This window comes from Pundamilia nyererei, unplaced genomic scaffold (assembly GCF_000239375.1).
Source record: "Pundamilia nyererei isolate P.nyererei 1_Seehausen unplaced genomic scaffold, PunNye1.0 scaffold00027, whole genome shotgun sequence".
In the NCBI taxonomy this organism is placed as follows: Eukaryota; Metazoa; Chordata; class Actinopteri; order Cichliformes; family Cichlidae; genus Pundamilia; species Pundamilia nyererei.
In genome coordinates this window covers 1484205-1507747 of record NW_005187428.1, presented here as the reverse complement: position 1 = coordinate 1507747, position 23543 = coordinate 1484205, and the positions used below count along the sequence as shown (strand labels likewise).

The window sequence follows — 23543 nt, the reverse complement described above, 5'->3', positions numbered from 1 at the left end:
ATGAGATTTTTGGGTTCATTGAGAACATGGTTGTTGTTCAATAATAAAATTATTCCTCAAAAATACAACTTGCCTAATAATTCTGCACTCCCTGTAGATCAGATGGTAGACAATCATCAAGAGTTACCATCATAAATAAATTATATATCTGCAGCACATTTAACTGCGTTTATATGTTGTTATCTGGCAACCTTCACCCCTAGTAAAGCCTCACCGATATACATATGGGCACAGCCTGATATTAGCTGTTTGTCAGTGTATCAGTATTAACAGTTGATCAGAGTAGACCCAGGTGGAGCGTAAACGAGTGATGCACAACTCGTGAGAATAAAACAAGTTTATTTTTAATTGTAGTTATTTTCTCTCATATCTAATAAATAATGACACATAAGACATGTCAGGGAAAAAGTCATCAGCCTGATTTATAAATCACCAAATACGGTATTGGTATCAGGCTAAACCCAACTTCATATCTGTAATACTAGAGGATCACACTTTTTTTTGTTTGTTTGTTTGTTGTTTTTTGTTTTAAATTGACAGGATATTGAAGGAAATGAATTTAAAAATGTTGCTTTGTCTCTTAAACAAATGAAACGTCAGCTCATCAAACAGACCCTCATAATGATAATTCTTTTGGCAAAGGTCAAAAATCTAATCCCATTACACGAGAAGGAAGTTGAACATCAGACAAAGCCCATGAGTGCCAATTGGGGTTTTCGTGCCATCAGGTAAGTACTCCTAGCAAGCATGAAAAGAGTTAGGGCTGGTATGGTACTCTCCAATACCACATGGATGCTGACCAGAGGTATGAATAGCCCTCCTCACAATAGCTGAGCTGAATAGGCAGAATAGGCAGTTTATGAGAGGGCGTGTGTGGGGCAGTGGGAGAAAAGACAATAAAGGACAAAATAGCAGCTCTGCAGTCCACACAAGTCACAGGACAGACAGTGTTCCAAAACGTAGTGATGTAGTGTAACATGATGAAAACACACTGTGCTGAAGCACAAATACTGCAGAAAGTAGAACCCATAGCTTAATCTGGAGGCCTGATTAGCTTAGACCTTCACCTTAGACCTTTAAACGTATTCACAGAAAACAGCTGCTCATTCGGGCAATAAATCTGATTTTTTGCACAAATAATTAAATTAGCAGCTCAACTGAGGCAGCTGTGACTGCGAGCAAAGTGTGTCAAGGTGACACAGCTGAACGGGCAATTCAAGCAGATTTCAGAGTCATGGAAACAAGCTGCCTTATTGTGGAAAGAAAAAACAGACACAAAGGCTGAAAGAAGTGAAACCAAGCATTTATGGGGAAAATTTAGGAAGTATGCTGGAGGTAAACACCTATGTTTGTAGACTAAGCTACACTGTGACCTTCTGCCAGAGGCCAGTCCCAGCTGTTCCTCATTAAACAAAAGGAATGGTTCCTTAAAGGTCTGCTGATGAACCAAATACTATCTTCCCACCCATATACTTGCCACACATCTAAAGTTTCTACCTTCACTTTCAGTGTTGTGAAACTTCCCTTATTAACTACTCCATGTTCAATTTCAAGCTTCATTAAAGACAACACTAGGCTTGCATACAAAACGGCTGTATCAGAAAATTTTTTTATTTATATTTGCGCATATAGAAATTATGCCTATATACCATCACTATTACCATTTGTAGAGCTACCACAGCTATTTAGGTCTGTTGCAGGACAAAGAGCATAAGTGTGGCACCCTAAAATAACACAAACTCTAATCAAGGTCAGCTCCTTAAAGAAATAGTGAGAGAGGCTGTGGTGGTGGTGGTGGTGGTGGTGGAGTAGTCAATCAAATGCAAAATTAAGAACTGGACTATTGACTACTATTTTTTTTATACGTTCAAATTTCTAAACATTAAAAGGTTAAGCTTAAAGTGAGAAGTAAGAACAGCTTTTATGTGTTCATTCCCCTTTTTTTGCTACATACTGGAGTAAAGAGCCAAATTTTAAATCATGCAGAACTGAAAAGGTTTCCTCACCACAGGCTGCCTGCACATGAGCCCGAGCCTTTCCTCTGGTGTTTTTTTTTCCCTACTTACAAAATGCATGAACACATTTTTGCTTCTGCTGCCATCACACAACTACATGTGAATCTAAAAGACAGAGTTTGAAAAGGAAATGCTTTTAAACATTTCACCCATTGTTTTCTATCCATATATCTCTGCAAAAATGTAAACAGTACACAATAACAATTGGTTTGTACACAACTGCATTTCAACGGGCTGACATCCATCTCAAGTTTTTGCCATTTTGCTGGTTTATCTCTCATGAGTCGATGATTGAAAACAAATGGGGCCCCGCCCTTGCCTGTCCTTGATGTCTTCTGCTCAGTGACTGCTGGGGCTGGATCAGCAGAGATCATCAGGGCATCTGTTTATCTCCATTATTCTGGGCCTGCCCTGTGCCTCCCATTCATAACATTTATTTGGATAGCCTATCTAAAGCTACCTACCCATCCAAAATTTTCAAATCAACTCTTTATACCTTTAAAATTCCAGTTGAAATGTCTAAAAGTCCAATTTATATTAAATCACACTGATTGGTTAAAGAGACATTAGCTTGTGAATGCTGTTAATGTTTTGCAGAGGACTCAAGTTTAAGTTGATGGAGTGCTCCAGCCCAGAGTAGATCCCATTCATAAAACAACAGTGGGTATATGGACTGAATACACTCACACGCAAAGTGAATGAATACTAACTACAGAATGGCTATTATTCTCCTTTTCGATTTGACAAGTATCTCATCCTTATTGTGATACGCCACTATGTTCCACGTCTGTATGCCAACATCCAATTAATGCTCTCCACTCTAACTTTATCCCATAATCACTTAAACCCCACTGAGTCCTGACCACACTAGTCCCCCCACAGATATACCATTTATATGTTGTTCAATTGTAGGGTACAAATACAGAGAAACTCAATCTCCAGTCTAAATGCAATCAAATCCAAAAACTACCTTTACAGATGATGCTTGAGTATGATCCGCAGCTCATACATGAATGTAGAAATAAGGAAAACAGCGAACAGCATGAATAAAAACACATCTGATAAGGATAGGAGGAAAAGGCTCAACTACTTAATTGTTTGGTTATTCCAAGAAATTCTGGCATAAACCACAAAATCCAAATTAAAAAATAAAATCCAGTCTGTCGCAACGTAGAGCTTAGCAGTTTATTAAAAGAGTGCATGGTCTTGGTCACTGCTGGAAAGACTGTAATTGTGGCTCTACTGACTGTGATGGACAGATAAAAGGTTTTAAAGATCACAGAACCACTGCGCAGATCAGTATTGTAAGGAATTTTTAAAAAAAACTAATACAACAAAACAGAGCCATGAGGGTGAGAACTGCCAGGCTTGAGGACTGCTTGCAGTTAAGTGATGGAAAAATCTGAAAAAGTGAGATGGAAATGCTTCTTCAATAGCTGCAAAGAGTGGTTTAAAACTTGCACCATGAAACCATGATAATACACTCGGAAAAGCATGAAACTCGATTTGCATCAACAGCATTCAAAAACTAAAACGCAGAATGAGAAAGTCTCAGATTTTATTTAAGTATTTCCCCTGATGTGGCTTACTTAAACTGCTGTCTCCATCAAAACTCCTGTTATCACATTTGACCACCAGTAAAACATTTTAAAAAAGAATAACATATTTGAATTCAACTGCTTTGATCCAAAGTAGAGTAGGAAGGAAGCGTTTCTCACACCAAGCTTGAACCATTGCACTTAACCATAAGGATGATCTATTACATGTATTTAACAAAAACACGAGAAATAGATCAAAGATACCACATAAGGGGTCATAAGCACCACAGCATGTGTGCCATTACACAAACAAGAGCCCCAACTAAGATAAAATGCGGTATTATGGAGAACGGTAGTGTCCAGCATAAAGCCATGTAAAGAACAAAACGCTGACTGGGAGCCTGCTCGGAGCTGATTAGAGCTGCAATACAGTACAAGGCAATCACGGGGGCTGCATCTCAATAGCCTTTTGCTAGCATCAGCCATCAGCGTCAATACATTTCACATCCCGAATATCCCAAATCACTACCGCCTTACTTCACAGTAAATCCCGTTCAGTGCAAGTGGCACGCAGTACAGCCTGAGGTCTGCTTTTCTTTTTTACTTACAAAGAAACGCTTCCATGAATGTCCAGGCGGCTTCAAATCGCAGTGAAGTCAAGCAGGCGAGAAAACGAGCAGGTAAAAGAAAAAAGAAAAACAACATCAACAAACACCGTCTTATCCAGATGTGAACGTTGCAAAAAACGACGTGAACAGTTTGTCAGTGAAGAACAAGCGTGCGTCGTGGAGTGCGCTTTCCCCGTCCGCGGCTGCTCTGCTCTCACACACGGCTCAGTGTGGACTGCTGACTGCCGCGTGCGCCCTGTAGTAGGGACACAGTGAAACACGAGAGGCGATGATGTCACGGTCCGGGTTTAAAGAAAGGAAGGTAGCCAGTGGCGTTCTCTCTTTTTTTTAATATATAGAAAAGCACAGCGGTACAAACCCGCCAATACCACGCTGGCACAGCCTGACTCACGCAGGCTGAAAGACTTGAAGGGCTCCCGTGTGGTGAAGGCGAAATTAAAAAAACAAACGGAAGACTGGTGGACTTTTCTCCACAGTAGCCACGCAAGATTTATTCTTGAAACGCAGTTTGCAAATTTCCCAAACTCCTCCGCTCATATGGGATGGGATGGGGTGGGGGGTAATATAACTGCATGGAAAAATACGGGGAGCCCAGTAACAGCTGGACACATTTATAACTGAACCACATCTGAGATGGAAACATACACCATCCCTCCGATGTTTATTTAGGAATGCATCCAGGCAGGTCAATAATGTGAATATCAATGAGTCTGAGCGCTGTAGCTCCTGGGTGAGCCGAGCTGTGTTATTTCTGGCATTTACTGCCTTAAATATGAGTGTGGGTAGGTGCGCCTCCTTCAGCTCATTCTTCAACAAGTCCTGACAAAGGGCCGTGTTGAAAGTGAACTCAGCCTCATCCTGAAAATATTCTTTGGATCATAGCGATAAAAGTTGCTGTGAACATGTGGAAAACATTGAAGCCATTGTGTAAGCACGCTTAAAACATTTAACTAGTTTTTCTTAGCTCTGGTTTTTGATTCCTTTGCATCCCAGTTACTGGAACTGTACCATCTCTGGTTGAGGCTTGTTAGTTTCAATAGGACAGAGCAAGAGAAAGAAGTGAATATCAAGTAGATTCAGCAGGGAGCCCGCAGCTATTGAGGACATGAAAGCACGGACAATGACCCCAGCCTCTACCAAGAAGCCAAACAGCTCTTCCACTCATCAACCTGCTGGGTGCAGTGAATGGTGCAGGAAGACACCCAGGGACAGTCAATGCACTCTTAGCGGCTGCTTTTCTCTCCCTTTTGCCTCTGTTTAATAATACTTCAACACTCCTTAAGGAGTATACTGTATCTCTCAAAGAGACAGATTAAAAAAAAATGCCTTCAAATACTGAATGTATTTTTTATAGGCAGAAAATGCAGTAAAGCGGCATTACACATTATAACGCCATCTGTAATACGTGAACTACCTTGACCAGCTACATAAATAATGCATCGAGCTTCCATTACAAAGAGAGCAGTAAAGGGGGTTTATTCACTCCTTCAGCCATCCTTGGTCCTCCAGGGAGAGCCTCCATGTTGGCGCTCAGAGCTAGGGGATATGGCCACCACCTGGGGCACAGAACAGACACCATACCCCAAGAGAAAGCAGAGGGAGATGGGAATAATGAGTATTTGGCACATATATGATAAGATATTTAGTGACCCAATCCCAGGAAGATGAATCCATGGCGAATGAAGATCTTGTGCTCCAACGCCCACAAAAAAAAAAAGTGTCAGAGGGGAAAGTCAAAGCAAGCTGTTCAGCCATCTGTGTATGTGCTGTGTGGCGAACATGGTGGTTTTATCCAGGATGACTACATCAGTGTTTGCTTTCAGTGCCCAAATCAAACAGCAAACAGCAGTCTATTAATCTACACAAAAGTCTGTCCACTGCCAAGGTCTTCACTTTGTTACATAAAAGTGTGACAGGGTGGTTACAGACGACAGCGCATCCACACATTTGATTCTCACAAGAACCAAGCTCTGTTTAACAAGTTTTATCAAAGTACTCCCTTGGAAAAAAAAATGTTTCTATCTGCTCACTCGTTGTAAAGCTTGATTTATAGTCTTGTGTTGAATCCTATGCTGTAGTGGGAGAGAGAAACTGAGATAATCATGTTGCACTGTGAGCCAAAACACTGAACAAAAGTTACTCTTACTGTAGGAAACAGAGAAGACTTCAGAATCGATTTAGTCTATAGTCTATCTAGAGCTATGAAAACAAATAAAAACAGCTTATGTGCTTGGAATAATACTAGCTATTGCATTAGCTGTGCACCAGTCTGCTTTGCTGAGATGTGTACTGTGAGCTCTATGAATCATGCTTAATTCCATTTAAGGGCATCTATGAGAATAAAAAGAAAATGTAGCCCTTGCAACCACCAGGTCTGTCTCAGTTACCCCAAGGCACAGATCTGCAGGATGTTTTCAAAATCATACATGTCACAACTTCAGTAGCTCAGATTTGTGTGCCTGGCGGCTTAAAAGAAATGAAACCAGTCCCGATCAACCCAGCCACTGATCTTTTGTTACAATTGCAACTGCATGCTATTTGTTGTAATTTTTTCATTTTTTATAAATTAGGAAGCGTGAAGTTAAACCTCACAGCAGAAAAACCCCAGAGAGGTTTCAGTGGGAGTGAGAGTCCTAAAAACTGTTCCAAGAATTAGTTCAAGTGGGGGTATAGCCAAACCAAGGTTATACAGTCTGTTTCATCCCAAACCAAAACTCAGCTACACTTAATTTTATGGCAGTGCACCATTAAGCTTTATGAGCGAAAGGCTAACACAGTGGGGCAAGCTCAGATCTGTTGATGTTATCACAGCAGAATTATTTAACTTCACCCCTCCTGTCTGGCTGTCCAAGCTGAAAGCCTTTAAAGAAACAATGCACCTTCTGTGGAAGCAGATACAGAGGCTGTGAACAATAGCAACATCTGTGCAACATAATGCAACTTGAACAACAAACCTGTAATGCACCAACTTTAAAAAGGATCCTTTGGAATTGCACCTTATCAGGCAGGTGATGAGTTATGTGTTAATGGTTTTCTGTTTTTGACTTATAATGAAGAGAGAACCCCTCTGGACCTTTATTATTTAAAAAAGTTAAAGGTTTCATAGTGTGCATGACATGCTATGTTAAGAGTATAGTAAGTCTTTTTTGAGGTTGCTTAACTTGGATTGGATAATAGAAAAATTCCATTGTATTTATGTAGTGCCAAATCATAACAACAGTTGCCTTGTGGAAGTTTATATTGTAAGGTGAAGACGCTACAGAGAAAAAGCCCCAAAAATCAACCCATCACTTTGAGCAAGCCTTTGGCAACAATAGGGAGTAAAAACCCTTCTTAACAGGAAGAAACATCCAGCAGAACCAGGCTTGGTCAGGTGTCACAGCTTGATTGCATTGTCACGTCATATGAGAGTTTACGGTCCAACAATTTTAAATCCACTTCAAAGAAGTTTCAGTAATCCTGGCTAACAGCAGCTAACAGACGCTAACAGCAGCAAAAAACGTAACTTCTTAAAAACAGAAAAGTCTCATTGACGTGTATCTCACTCCTTTCATAAAGGTTTAGAGTCTCCTCCAGAGTAATAGATGTTAACATTTGGCATATTGACAGCTGAGGTAAACAGTGGACTGACTGCCCACACTCACCACAGATGAACAGTGGCCAGAGTTGTTTGTCCTACAGCGGCCATTCTAGCTAGGATTATGCACTTGAATTGGAAGGGTTAAGAAAACAGAATTCATTTGACAGAAATCTGCAATGTACTGACATCTAGTGGTGAGATTTTACACAGTGTAACTTTAAAGTAAATTTTGGGTACCATTAGGAGCTGACTGTGCTTTATTCTGTTCTAAAAGCATAATAATACTACTTAGTCTAATAACATGTGGTTAATGTGCATTACAGGACCTTTGGCGCCACATAGTAACCTAACAAAGAAGCTAAAAAGTAAAAAGAAATTTAAAAAACTTCTATACATTGGACTGATTATTAGTGGGCAACAGAGTGCTTCTCTTCAGGTGTAGCTGGAACTAGAAGTTTCATCTCGTTCTCGGCTGACAGATCTCAGGGAGAAGCTTTCAGACTCATTAACTGCCCACTCAGAGTCAGTGAGAGACAGGAAGGGAGAGGAAATCGCTAAGTGTTCACACTGTTTATCCACTCTCAAAGGAGCCTCTGCTACCTGCCCACTCGCTCTCGTCTTTGGCTCTTTCCTCTTCCACCTACACTCCCAAGCTCTCTCCTTTGTCGCCAAGGTGCAGATTATTACCTGCCAGTGTTCTGAAATGCTGCACGTACAATGGCTGCAACTAGCAGTAGCCTGAGGTTCTACTGTGAAGAAGCCACACAGAATCAAAGCGGCACGTTTTCCAGCACTCTGCGGGGGCCTCTGTTCCTACTGTGTGACAGCGAATAAAATACTGCATGCATAAACAGTTCAATTCCCAGCTTGTCCCCAGGGAGCCGGTGAGAAGACGGGCTGATATGGCCACCCTCTTGGTGTGCCAGTGTGTGAGAATGGGGGTGTCTCCCGCTCCAGTAATTAGCTGAGTGTGTCAGATGGAGCTGAAAAACATTTCACTCCTGTGTGCCTGAGTGAGCGCATCCAGACACACAAGACCAAGATAAAGTTACTCTAATAACATCAGTGAATTACATTTTTTTTTATTCAATAAAGGAATCGGTGAACACTGAACTTGACTGATTAGCACTGATTAAACCAAGGGATCCGAGTCAAAGGACATGAATTTGGGAAGTGTAATCTGGAATGAAAAACTATGCATCTTTCAGTGCATTCAAAGGACTTCTTACTAATTTGCGATAAGGCATGGTATGCTGCCCGAGGAGATACAAGCCACCACTGATGCTATCCAATACAATACAAGAAGAGCAGCAAAAGAGAGAGAGACTACCAGAGCTGTTTCTATCTTTGTGTAGGAGACATGGTTGACAGGAACTGAGAAATCCCTCAACAACATAGGGTCTTATCATCTGCCTGGGTTACAACAACGAAAGCATTTACATCTGATGCAAACAAGAAAGCATTTCTGAGGAACCAAACTGACTGCAGTCATTGTGTTTTCACTGAATGAAAACAGTCAACTTGTACGATGTTTTTACATACCGTAATTTGCTTTTGGTGTATTGAACTTGTGTAAAGATCTTGCACTTAGCATTTTGAACCACAATGGTTTTCTTTGTTAGCGGATACAATGAAATAAAGATTAGTTTAAATCAACACACACACACACACACACAAAAACAACATGGCTAATTTTACAGAGGCAAACAAGTAACTCAGTCAATAACAAGTCAAACTCACAGTCTGGCAGGAAGTCTGGGAGAAGTGAATGGCAGTGTAGAATCCTACTGACTGTAAAAGCTGGCTAGAAATCCCTGTCCCAATGACATGTTCAATCTGCAGCACATATTGTAATCGGAGGAATGGGTTATGTTAATGTTCATGTTCATAGACCAAGATGCTAAAGTCACAAACACCAAGGGATGGAATGAAATTTATGTCAGCAGGGCAGTGAACCTGCAGTATTTCTTAACCACAATGTGGGCGTTGTGAGTGACATCACAGGTAAGCATGTGAACAGAGGGGGTCGGACTGACTCACTTCACTGCTCAGGCTTATTGTGAGCATTAGCAGTACTGACAGTCACACATTCCAAAGTTTACTAGTCAAAATACCAACAGTGATGCACTCTTGCAAAGAGGCCTCACCCAGCCCTTGTTGCAATCGCGTCTACATGCTGACCAGGCTCGACTTTCTTTTTTATCCCCCATTAAATGTAGAGTACCAGCAAAAAGTGCAGGTGCTGCCAATGCCTATCGTTAAAGAAATATGTACTGATGCTTTACATCCATCATCAAACAACTGTCAGCATCAGCCTGTCGACTTTTGTTTACACCAGCGAGGCAACCAAACACAGAGGTAATTATTTGGACATGAATAATTTATAGTTCAACGCTCAAAGTAAACTTTAAAACCTTTAGGTAAGCAGAGCATCAATCCACTGGGCTTCAGTTGTGCAGAATGATGAGCCAAGTGTATTATACTGTATGTACCCCTAGAAAATAAGTTGCTTAGATTTAGCAATATACAGTCAATATTTTTTTCCAGAAAAAATATACTTGCTGGTTCTGCATAATTAATACAAAGAGGACGTTTGTGCCTTTATTAAAAAGTAATACATAGCACTACCTCTTATTTGGCACTTAGATCTTTAAATCCTACTTTATATTACTTTGCCTGAGATCACACAGAAATGTCCCAGTTTCGTGTAATTTGAGGGTAATCTGAAAGTTTGGGACTTGTAAAAATGTTTAAGAAGAAGAAAGTGAAGAAATGGTGCGAACTATTTGACGTAAAAGATGAAAGTTTGCATCCTGGAATTTTATCCATCCAACTGAAGCACACTCAGGTAGACTGAATCGCCTCAGCAGAGGCTTGTTAACGTAATAAAATATGGCTGTACAACCAAGTCTACACACTATATTGCCTACAGGCTGCAATTGTGATAGTGGTTAAAATAACATCAGTTTAAGAGTCACAAATCAAACCACAGTGGTTGAAAACACAACGGTTGTGTTTCCCCATTCACAGTTCTTAAATGGTTTAATAATGGAGTTTCAGAGCATAACAAAAATAGAGGATTTCGATTACATAAATTACATAAATATCAAGTAATCAGCTGAAAAAGTTGTCAAATTGCCTACCAGACACTAGAGCACAAAAGCCTATACATAATAAGAAATAGTGGGCACACTTTCTGTGAGCAAATGCTGGTATTACAGTATAATATTAAGCATCAGAAGTCAGGTCTTATTCTTGCTGAGTTTCCTAAATCGACACACAAGTTGCACACAGTTCATCACTGCGAGCCTAATGAACACATTAACTCTTGTCTTTGAGCATAATAAGCCTGTCAGGAGAAGATAATGCAAGCTGAGAAACTGATTTGTTAAAGCCAGTAATGACAACCTCTTCCACATGCACAAGGAGCCCCTGTAACCAACCACAAAACCGATGATTATACAACAATGGAGAGCCACAGTGTAGCATGAAAAATACTGTGGCTCACTCTATCAGCTTATTTCCTTCCTGAGATTATTATTTTACTTACAGATTGATCACAGAGAACGGATGCCGGATCAGCTTTGCCACACGAATGCCCACCAAACACTACAGCAAGTGAGCCGAGTCAAATTTTACGCTGTGAATGCAATCAGCTCTGCTGCATCAAGCTTGAGGCAATATATGTCTGCATGTAGTACGGTGTCAGTTTTATTTAAGATTTATATGTGTATAAAAAACATGAATGTGATCTCCTTTTCAAACATCCATTGCTTTATTTTCTACACAACGTTCATTTATTGCAGCCTGAGGGACAATCTACTGACTCCAAAGGCCATTCTTTCTCTCATAAGTGCTTCTCCATTGTTCACAACAAAGGGACTACAACACCAGCTGAAATACTCCCCAATAAAACTTGTATGACACTCAACTGAAGACTAAGCTAACTGTCTGAAGCTATATAAACAGGAACAAAAGACTGAAATGCTAAAATGTGTCTTTTGACTTGTTTAGAGAAAACCTTAGAATAGCTTCTGATAGACTTCGTGTTATCTGCATGGGTCGCTCAGGCTCTTTGAGATGTTATTCTGCTTTGGTTTCACTGAATACAACCTATCCCACTACGTCTTTAATTCTGCCTTATCTATAAATAAAAGAGCTACAACTACTAGATAATTAAAGACTATAGATATTTAATTCATTAGGCATTTCAAAGCCCAAATATTACATCATTTCAGCATCCCTAATATGATAATTTGCTGACTACTTTGCCTTTTGAGTTAGTAATAGATTATCTTCACATTTGAAACTGGAGAACTAATAACTAATTTAAAGACTTCAAGGCCAAAAAGACTCAAAAGACTCAGTAGAAATGCCAGTGACAGTAAAGCTTACCATAGCCAAAACCCTCGAATAAAGCATTGGCATATCATTTTTAATTCATGTGTTGTCTCCTTCTTTGTCTGAATCAACAAGCCTGTGCTGTGACAGACAGAAAGAGAGGGAAATGTCTAAAACAAGGTTTCGATCCACTACGTCGCCCTCAGCAGTGCTGAGCATGCTCGGTAAGGCTGCCAGGGGGGCAGGCTCCTGCTTTGGCCTACTTCTGATAAAACCAATAATGTCATGGAAAGTTTCTTTGCACTGTGTGTGTGTGTGTGCGTGTGTCTGACAGACAATGAGTGACAGAGAGGAGAGTGTGTGGCCTCAATAAATGGGTAAAAATCCAATTTAATCAGCCAAAGCAACAAGCAAAAAAAATACCACCCCTGACGGGGATTATTGGTCTGTCCATCATCCAGAATTTTAACAGGCAAAGACTGCAGTTAAAGGACAAAGCACAACTTAAATTGCAGCTGAAGGAAAACAACTTTCATTCTAGAGCAACAGAAAGATTTAAAGAACGGCAGCCTTTAGCCGACAATGTAATGAAACGCCATACAGGATCTGTTCAGCTCTACTTCCTCTGGTCCCCAAGCAAGGATAGCAGCTAGCGTGAGCAGAGACATGGCGCGGCAGTGCCGCTCTCACTTTGGTGCAGCTGATTATAGAAAAGCTGACCAATGCAAGTGGGTCAGCCGCAAGAGTGACATACCAAGATACCCAAGAGACAGCAAGAAAGCAAGAGAGATGGCAGAAGTTCATGTGAGGTTAAAACTTCAGAAGCTTTCCATGTTGAAAATTAGAAGGAGGCAGACTTCAGGAGTAAACAGTGTTTGTTTACACCTCAAAGAGTCAGTAATCATGGACAATATTTACCGTACTAAAATATGAGTGGCACCTTAAAATTACATGTATATTTGTTTATTAGAATCACGTTTTCTAATCTCCTTTTTCTTCTTTTTTTTTTTCTTTTTTTAAACAAGGTGAGCTCTGTGGCAACAAAAATAAGAACACTCATCGTATGCTGTGGATTGTCAAATATTATCAGCTTCAGGCTGAAGCAACGCAAACAGCAGATGACTAAACAAACATTGTGGAAAGCACATACTCGGTCTCTTGCCTGCAGTTTCAGTGCCTAAAAAACCCCCCAGCATATAAAGTTACTGAATCTGCTGTACAGACTAATTTTTGAAGGCCTATTTGTTTCCTCTGTTGTGCATTTACTGAATTATGTATAACATGTATTAGATAAAGCAAGTAGACTGCAAAAGCAAAAGACCCCCCCCCCGAAAACTTAATATAAGACAGGAGCTGTGAACAGACATAAACTCCAATAGATATACAGACTTCAGTGCAGCACCAAACAATTCAGTCATGGATGCTCGATCCAAGGAGAAATGGATTGGTCACAGCTTCAAAACTTCAACCTGACTGCTGTCTCTTCAGCAGGCCTAATCTGAGCCAGCAGATAAACAGAGTACACAGAGAGGCAGCGGTGAACTTGAAAAACAAGCTGACCCAGAACATCACCGCTCCACAGTCAGAGGTCATCATATGTACTTAATTTTTAAGTCAACACATCCCGCTGTGTTATTAATATGCGTAGAGGCATTTTGACGCAGTTTCCATAATGGTATCTGAGATATTCAGTATATCTGTGGAAGCACCAAAATAGACCAGAAACACAAAAAAAGCTCAGGTAATATTTATTTTAATGTAACATGAAAATGTTAAAATAAATCTGAAATAATCTTATTTTAAGTTTTTGTTTTCAGTGCATTAGCTTGTTTGTTTTTCTAGTGTAAAAATGGTCAGCTTCAGTCTAGTTTTCATTAGCTTCACTGTTAGTTTCAGTCTTTTTAAAGATCACAATAAAGAGGGTGTTTATCAAGGGCAGGACTTATGAAGTTCAGATTAGATATTACAACACAAGCATATGAGATTTTGAAGGCAGCTGACTCACAGTGATGTAGACATACCACATCTGAGTAAACAGGCTAGTTGTGTTGACATATTTGACCACACTGACAAAGTCTAAAACTAAGGACATTACTCTATTGTTTTCATTTATTTTAGTTGGTTTTGTAAGAACAGAAAGCTTTCATTTATTTTATTTTTTTTCAGTTAAGGACATTGCTCAACAACTACAATGTTAACTACATTAACAAAAAGTCAGTCAAGCTCCAGGAAAGACCCTACAATAATACAAATTTAAACAATCAAATGACCCCTGATGAGCAAGCACTTGGCAATAGTGGGAAGGAAAAACTCCCTTTAAACAGGAAGAAACCTCCAGTAGTACTGGGTTCAGGAAGTGGCAGACATCTGCCACGACCGGTTGGGGTTGAGGGGAGGTTTATATACTGTAGAATAGAGTGAGAGATTAATAATATCTAATGACTGGATGCATAGTGGTGTAGAAACACACAGTAAGTGAAAAAGGTGAAGGTGAGGAAGAAACACTCAAGGGATCATGGGAAACCCAAGCAGCCTAGGCCTATTGCAGTGTAACTAAGAGAGGATGCAGGATCACCAGATCCAGCACTCACTATATGCTTTGTCAAAAAGGAAAGTTTTAAGCCTAATCTTAAAAGTACAGCTGGTGTCTGTCTCCTAAATCCAAACTGGTTCCACAGAAGAGGGACCTGGAAGCTGAAGGCACTGCCTCCCATTCTACTTTTAAATGCCCTAGGAACCACAAGTAAGGCAGCAGTCTGAGAGTGAAGTCCTCTATTGCAGTGGTATGGTATTATGAGGTCTTAAAGATAAGATGGAGCCTGATTATTCAAGACCTTGTATGTAAGGAGAAGGATTTTAAATTACATCCTTGATTTAACGGGGAGAGAAACCAATATGGGAGAGATATGGGTTCTCTTTTTTTAGTCCCCGTCAGTATTCTTGCAGCAGCATTTTGGATGAACTAAAAGTGACAACAAGTGCACTTGAAAGGCACCAAGACAACCCCCAAAAGGGAATGTTTTTACAGGTGGTGGTCACAGACCATTGCTCTTTCCTTATCCCACCTGACTGATTTTTCTCTAGTTTTGCTTTTTTGCTAGTGCCACTACAGTACCACCACCAGCACATTCAGGTTGCTCAGGTAGTCCAGCTTCCTCAAGGATGACATATCCTTGCATACTGCCACAACTAATTTTGCTGTCTTGTTCAGCAGACTCTGAAGAGAATGGAGGAGATACCATGAGATGGCTCATTAGACAGGAAGAGTGGGACAGGACAGTAGAAGGTCATCAGCCCAGCAGCAGGACCAGTATCTGCTCTTTTGTACCAGGAGAAACAGGAAGAGCAGGAGGAGCAATGCCAGAGCCATGCAGAATCACAAGCAAAATGTGAGACACAGACTTTATGAAAATGGCTGGCGTCTTTTAGTGGAAACTGTGTTCACAGCCCAGCAGAGAACACTGGCATTTAACAGACTACACCAGAACCATTTCTGAAAGGAGCAGATACCAGTCCTGCTGCTGGTCTGACGCCCTTTGACTGCCCTGTCCAGCACTCCCTCTGCAATGTTGTGCCAAAGCAGGTAAAACGCATTCAGAATTGTTCCTGCTTCCTCACTGGACAGATTGAACTTTGTGTTACACTATGATCAAAAAGTGGCAGTGTAATATGTTCTTCACACTTAGCTTTAGTTTTAAGATTAGTTCAGGTCAGCACAATAACCTTAAATTAATAACTCCAAGTAACACTAAGTGTAATTTATGTATATATGACTTTTTTTAGTGGAATGCATAAATAAATTCCCAAAGATGGTCAATTTCAGCAACCAGTAATGCTGTTGCAGTAGCTCAGTATGTTACATAATTTAAGGGTTATCATGTAAAAAGGGTAAATAATCATCATAAGAAAAAAATGGCCATTATGAGAAAATCAACAAGCCAAATTCCTCACTTCCATAACCAGCCGAATCACATCAGCTGTGCTAACACAATCAGTTAGAGACTTAATATGATAAGCTTGCATTAGGTAACATGACATGCCGTTAGAGCAAGAGCGATTGTTAAAAGGCTTTTATATGCTTACAGAAATTAACAGGTATTTATAGCCTTATGATCAACTTACACTGCATTAGATGAAAACAAATGTTCCCTTTTTAAAACGTTTTCAAGGTAAACCCAAGCTTTAGAATACGTCTTGTAAGATCTATAGGTCTTATGATTTAGTCATGAAAGCTGCATCTTCGCAGTTTTCTCGTGCAACCTATTTATAAGGATTAGATATAAATTATAAATATTAAAGTAAACAGAAAGCATAAAACTTTACTTCTTTTACTTCATGAATGAATCATGAGGTTTATGAGAGTACAGCACAGACATGCACGGTTGGCAGGAAGGGGAAAAATCTTTCCATTTATTTTCCATGCAGGAAATAAGCATTGCAACAACAACAAGAAAAAGGTGAAATAAAAATGCGGGGTCATAAGAGCAAGCCAAACAAACGGCATACTCGCTGAGGCTTCTTACGTCCTGATTTGACCCTCTATTATAGCATCCTGTTAATCCATATTTGAAATGGGGCCAATCAATGCCACTCTAAAACAAGGGCTGGGAGTGTGCAGAGGAAGGCACAGCTGACAAATTGAGGACAGCTCTCTGTGCTGAGCAGTCAACTGAGTTAGTGACTCAGTCTAATGGCACTTCATGCATCTTTCGCCCTGTCACCTTCCCTCATAGTCGTCATTCATATCAACACAGTATGTCTCCACAGCGTGAAAGACATTTGTAAAGCTTTAAGTCTGGAGGATATCATCAATATGGCTGTCTTAAGTATTTTCCATATTTTTCAGCTCTTTTATAAACAAGCCCTTAAAGCCAAGGAGCCAAATCTCAGTCTGTTTTACAAGGTGTGTCTCCTCTTAGGTCCCCTGGTGCTATTTCTGTAGGTGCAGCTGCATTTCTCAAATGCGCCTCTGAGAAAAAGGACAACAAGCTATTCTTGTTGACTTTCAAATCTTGTTTCTTTGCAGCTTTGCACGCCTACAAGCAAGCGGTCAGATCCAGCGTATTTATGATAACTGTGAAAGGACAATATTGTTTCATTATCAACACGCTCCGCGAGAGCCTGTTTTAAATTTAACGGGCCGCACCTCCTTCCTGGTTGTAGCCCTCCCACCGACAGCTGCATATGTCAGGTGTAGAGTTGTAAGGGGTCACAAGGCAATTCATCAACGTCCCGACAGCCACATAGATTACGGGAAGGGAGGGAACGACTCGGAGAGGCGGGAGCGGATGGGGAGTGAAATGGAGTAAATCGGGTGAATGGTTCAGTGTAGCTGGCTGAACTAGAAAAACATTGTAAGAAAAAAAGTGCAAATGTCACCCAATTCCCTGTTCAGGAGGTGAAACTACAAAGACCTACAAAAAAGGATTGAGGACAAAGTGTTTCTGCAGCAGGATGGGCCACATCCACAGGGCGGCTCCTCTAAAAACTGAGTTAGCAGCTGTGTGAGAGGCAGACAGCAGTTAAAACAGCAGGGAGGAATGTTCCAAGTTAGACACCACACTCAACTGTAAGCACCTCAAGGTAAAACACACAGTCATCCTCCTACTCTCAGCAGAGCAGAGCTTTTTAGTTTTTAAGTGAAACATCTTCCTAAGTGCCACTTACATGGATTGGTGATGCAAGAAGACAACCAAGGTGGGAGAGAAAATAAAAGCAAAGAACAACAACAACAAAAAATCTGTTGCAAACCAACAGTAGGAAGTGCTGTGAGTCATCCTACACACACACACACACACTCACAACACAAGCATGCACACACACACACACACACACACACACACACACACACACACACACACACGCACGCACGCACGCACGCACACACACAACACAAGCATGCACAAAAAACTTAATTAATCTGCACACACATTCTAACAGAGGCATGTTTTTATATATATAATGAAGAAAAGTTTAAGGCAATAATAACAACTACATTGAAGCAGTGACCACAGGGCTGCTAGATGTTAAGATCCAACACTGCCTCCCAATGGCAAAAACAAAATGTTACACATCATTTCCAAAAAAAACAAAAAACAAAAAACAAACAAAAACAAAACCAGACCCGGGCAATTTGAATCAAGTCAGAATAAATACATCAAAAAGCTGAAGCAACCTGCTTCAAGAACCTTTAAGGCATAAATTATTAATGCCTACCAAAGCTGTGCAATTACATCACCAAATAAAAGTAAGCTACCTGCAGGGCACCAATATTCACAAGGGGTCTTCTCAGCAGGTAGCTCCACATGTTTGATTTAGCTTTTTTCTTTTTCTTTTTCTTCCCCCTGGCGTAACCACCAAAGTCTGTGTCTCCTCCAGAGATCGAACAGGGGATCTTACACTCATCAGGTGAATGATGAGACATAAACTACAATACAGGCCTCTGATGTTATGAACCTGTTCTCTACATTTGTGCTAGATCTCCATCCCTCTCCTCCCTTCAGGTTGTATAGGAGGGGTGTACATTGTACCAGAGGAGGTGGGGGCTCTGTGATTGATTCACTCAAAGAGACTGCAGCTTCTGGATTGCACCACTGGATGACAGCAGATCTTTTGTTTTTAAACCCCAGCTCACATCCACCTCACTTTGCAAGCAGTGCACTAAAAATATAAGCAAACCTACTAGCTTCTTTCCCTTTTTTGGAGCTTAGGTTAGCAACTTGTCATTTGTTTAGAGCACTGCTCAGCTCTGAAGCTAACAAAGAGGCACTCTAAACATCGATTCGCACTGTTCAATAAGCCTTTCTTTGGAGTGGAAATGTGGGGGATTCACACAGCATGTTATGTCTAGGTTTCCCCTAGAGCATTTAAAGAATTAAAAAAACCACTGAGATAAAACACCTAATTTTAAACACAACTGGAACTAAAGTCTATTTTAATTCAAACTGACAATCTGACTAAGATCTCTCACTTTCTCTGCAGTTGCAGTTCCGGCCTTATTTCAGCTTCTATGATGCCCTCTGCTGGATAAAATATCCAATTACACCATTAGTGAGCACAATTATAACATGCAGGCTGACATCTGGTCCTAATCTCAATGCTAATTTGTCACTTTCAGCAGCACAGCGCGCTACCCCTGCAGCTGGAATGGGATACACAATAAAATCAGTCTCTGAAGAAGAGCAAAGGGATGCATGCGGGCGTAAACAATAAACGGCACATGGTAGGAGGCCAGGATGATCCCAGTAAATCTATTCAAATTCATCAAAGAGATCACAATGAAGGCGATTTATGAGCACAGCTGCTTGACTGTTAAGACTCATCCGTGTTTGGAGGAGAAGCCTTACAAATAGATGGAGACAAATCCGAAGCACAAACGAGCCTTTTTTCCCTCTCCTTTTTGTAAACCACATCTTCCCTGCAGTAAAACCCAACACTGCTGTATTTCAGTGTACTTTTAGTAACAAGATTCAATGCTATCACAAATCCAGAAAAATGCTGAGTTCATCCAGTATTTCATGGTTATTTTTGGCAAAGACAAAAAATATATATGACAGCAGGACAAAGCATACTGACCTAATGAGAAACGACATTATACTGTGCAGAAATGCAACGCTAATGTCACAAAACGTACTATAAAAAATGCTACTGTTTATTCAAACAAAAGCAAAGTGTATATAGACAAAATCCACCAGGGATTCTGAGTTTTACTTTCAAAAGTTTTATTTTGCTTTTTAAAAAAATAAAATAAAATCAAACTTTTATGGATTTTCTATTCCCACAGAGGCACAGATATTATTTAGATCAAAGAATAGACAAATGTTTAAACTCAATCAGACAATGTCAGAAACTAAACCTTGATCAAAGGAACAGCCCCCATTTAATTTTTTAAAATAACTTCAGTCAAATAATGAAACCTCAAAATAATTTAGATCAAAGAGCCTTTCATCTCTCTACCCCCCACACACGTGTAGATGTGCAGCTCGTTCTGCTAATGGCTGTGCTGGAGGAAAATAAAACAAGCACATGTTACTGAGACAATCAGGAGTGCACGCTCTTGAAGCCCCTGAGTAGTCAAAAAACTGCTTTCATGAGCTCCGCCCTATTAGGATCATCAATTAATTCTCTTATTTATCTCCATTGCACTCCAGAAAAAACCAGCAGGTTTTTTCCGAGCTGCTTGTAGGGGATCCCTGGGTGCCAGCAGGCCAGTTTTAACATTACACCCTCTCCACTGAGTCATAAGTCATCTATCAGTCATCTGTTAACAACCGAAAGTAAAGCTGGAGGCATTATCTTTTCCACATGCCTAAATCACTTCAAATTGCTCAATACAGAGGGAATCAGCTGTGCTGCTCCAGGGTCCAGCGGGGGGTCACTGAACTCCACCTGTCATCATGACAAATGATGCAAGCTTCTATTTTTTGACTGCTTGCCTCTCTGGCATTATGTCTGACCAGAGGTGAAGATCAGTACAAATGCTTTGTTTTAAATCAACCACACTGAACTGCTGCCCTCTCTCTCTCATCCACAATAAAACAGTAAGTCGCATACAAACTACAGACCGGTTAAACCACCATAGAAAGTGTCAGACCTTATTCTGACCACACCTCAGCAGCAGGAATAAAACATGTTGGCCTCAGGTGGGGCTTAACATGTGGCATCAGAAACAGAGACAGTGAACATGCGACCAGGCTGAAAGCATGTAAAGACCACATGGCTTGAAGCTCCTAGGGTTTCTCCTTTTCTAAATCCCTGACAATCTACCAGGTCTTGCACCATTTCGTTCCTTTACAATAAAATATTTCCAGCAGAGATAATATGTTGGATATTTCTCATTGAGGCAATCATACATTCACAAATAGGTAGTTAAATCCATTTGGGAATAGTGGTGATTTTCCAATATATTTGCTGAGCCTCGTTGCCAATTACCGGCATGATAGCAATACAATGGCATTAATCAATGTCAGTTGCAGATGCTATCTGTTGTGTCACATCGATTTTCTGCTCGTTCAGTGTTCGGTGACAGTGTAATAAAGAACTGAATGACTTCTACACAACTATTTTTAATATAGAAAATTTAATATAGAAAAAAGCAACAAAAAAAGAAAGAAGAAAAAAAAACATATCAATATCAGCAATCAGGGTATCAGGCAAATTGTTGTTTTAAACACTACAAGACTATTTTTAAACCGCATTTTCATATTTTCTTAACGGGAATACATATAACAAATGGTGAAATCTGTTGTCAGCTGATATATTAGATTTTTAAAAACGATCAAATATCAGTATCCATCTTAAAAATTCTATGTCCGGGTTAAAAAGCAAACAAACAAACAAAAAAAAAAAACCCACACACATCAAAGGTATACTTAAACCTGTCATATTACTGACTTAAAGTCATATCAACATAGTTGATAGGACTACTAATAGGAATGAAAACACCACACACCTCGATCTAGACAACCACGAATAAAAAATGCATCTAACAGTAAGACAAGGTAACATCTGTCTGAGAAGTGTCCATTAGTTTACAGTGCGTAAGCCTCACCGTGACGAGACTGTGACAGAGAGCTGATAAGTTCTCCAGACAGAACCTAAAATTGTTCCCAATAGACCATGATTCATTTCCCCAGGAGAGTTATAAACAAGCCTAACTATAAACCAAGGTGGTAATCAAGATCTGATTCAAGGGAAGAGGAATTCACATATGCTCACAGACATCAGAAAACCATTACACAGCCAAGTATCAAATCTACAGTCTAAGGCACCTTGAAACACTTTCTATGTAAAACAAAACAGAACATGTCCTACACACAAGCCTTCATCGACTCAGCTGCAGTGAAACGTTATGCAGTACCTGTTAGGTTCTGTTAAAAGAACAATGGAAACTAGAGAAATCTGGACTAATGGGTCTACCATGAGCACGACATGACTAATCAGTCGATCAGCAAAGCACTCACAGTACTAAAATGTTTGAATTAGCACATCCATGTGATTTCATATCTCCCACACAGTTACCTCCCATATCGCAAGAGTACATTGCACTTTTGATATAGGTGAGAACTATTAAAGAATATATGAAAACCATCGAATTATTGTTTCTGCTGACTGGTCTTTTTAGCTGCTACTATTCATGGTTTTTCTATCCATTAACAATCCATCAAAGAGCATAAACATGAACGATTGTGTAAAGTAAAATATCCCTTTTGGGTGCTATTCTTTTTTTTTTCATGTCAAGTTAACTAAGGTTCACATGCTCTTTCATTGATGCCAATTCCCAAAAGCTAAATGCACCAAGGTTTCTTCTGTCAGTTTTTAAAATTGTCTGCTGTGTTGCAATGATGCGTGGGAGTATAAGAGAGAAAAGCTGGCCTAATTCACACATACCTCTCTTATCCTTCCTTGCAGAAGGCTCTATCGATATCTCATTAGCTGAATGCCTCTGCTAGCATCGCCGACAGCATAGCCAACAAGGTTATGGATCGTTATTGGTCCCTGGCTTTTACATAAAGATCAGTTGATGCTTCAAAAACAAAGACAGAGCGTGCAGGAGTTAAAGTCCTGTGCTTTTAGGGTGATGGAAGCTTGAACCAATATGTGTGGACAGCACTAAAGTGCCTACAGCCAGGTTTGACATAAACAGGAACCACAAGAATCACGCTGAACCAAGAGATACAAATATCAGTTTCTGGGTCTCATCTAACCCAGAAAACCCAAATGAGGGCCCTTTCCCCTCAAATAAAAAAATGCTGAGAAAGTCAAATAGTGTCGATAGCGTTATTATCTAAAACAGCGGTCTCCAACCTTTTTTGCGCCACGGACCGAATTGTGCCCGACAATATTTTCACGGACCGGCCTTTAAGGTGTCGCGGATAAATACAACAAAATAAAAAAAAGAAGATTAATTCATAACACACGTGAAAAGACCCAGGAAAACCGAGTTAACGATAAAAACGATAACAAAATAACGCTGAAAACCGATAAAAACCCTGAAAACCATACATTTCACACCTGAGCCTCAACTCTCGCGGCCCGGTACCAAACGACTCACGGACCGGTACCGGTCCGAGGCCCGGGGGTTGGGGACCTCTGATCTAAAAGTCTAAAACTTCTTCTGCAAGATTGGCCACAAAACAGCATCAGCTAAATCACAGTGATTGCACACCGTGAAATGCATACAATAAGCACACATACAGATAAAATGAAGCATGAAATACAGAGCCATCAGGATTATGACCATTAGGACTGAGTGGATATCGCACGTTTGGTCAGACGAAAGTCACAAGCCAGTATAGGCCGCTTTGAAGTCATTTAAAATTGCTTAAATTAAATGAAACCAGCTTTCCAAGATTCAGTTCATTTACCAGCTGATTCAACCAGAAAGATATTCAGATGTGTTCAGTCTTATTGCCACAGATGTATCAACTCAAGCACCTGG

General features: G+C 40.2%; 1 protein-coding gene across 10 annotated transcripts in view; it reads right to left on the bottom strand.

Moving 5' to 3' along the window:
• LOC102195464 (pleckstrin homology domain-containing family A member 5-like) overlaps window positions 1-23543 on the bottom strand; it is a 90302-nt gene that overhangs the window by 49502 nt on the left and 17257 nt on the right. Inside the window, exon 1 of one of the 10 annotated variants that reach the window (XM_005728067.1) lies at window positions 4162-4521. The exons of the other annotated variants lie outside the window; for them this stretch is intronic. The gene's annotated coding sequence lies outside the window, so the exon portion shown is untranslated. Of the gene's footprint in view, window positions 1-4161; window positions 4522-23543 lie in introns of those variants that run through there. 10 annotated transcript variants of the gene reach the window in all.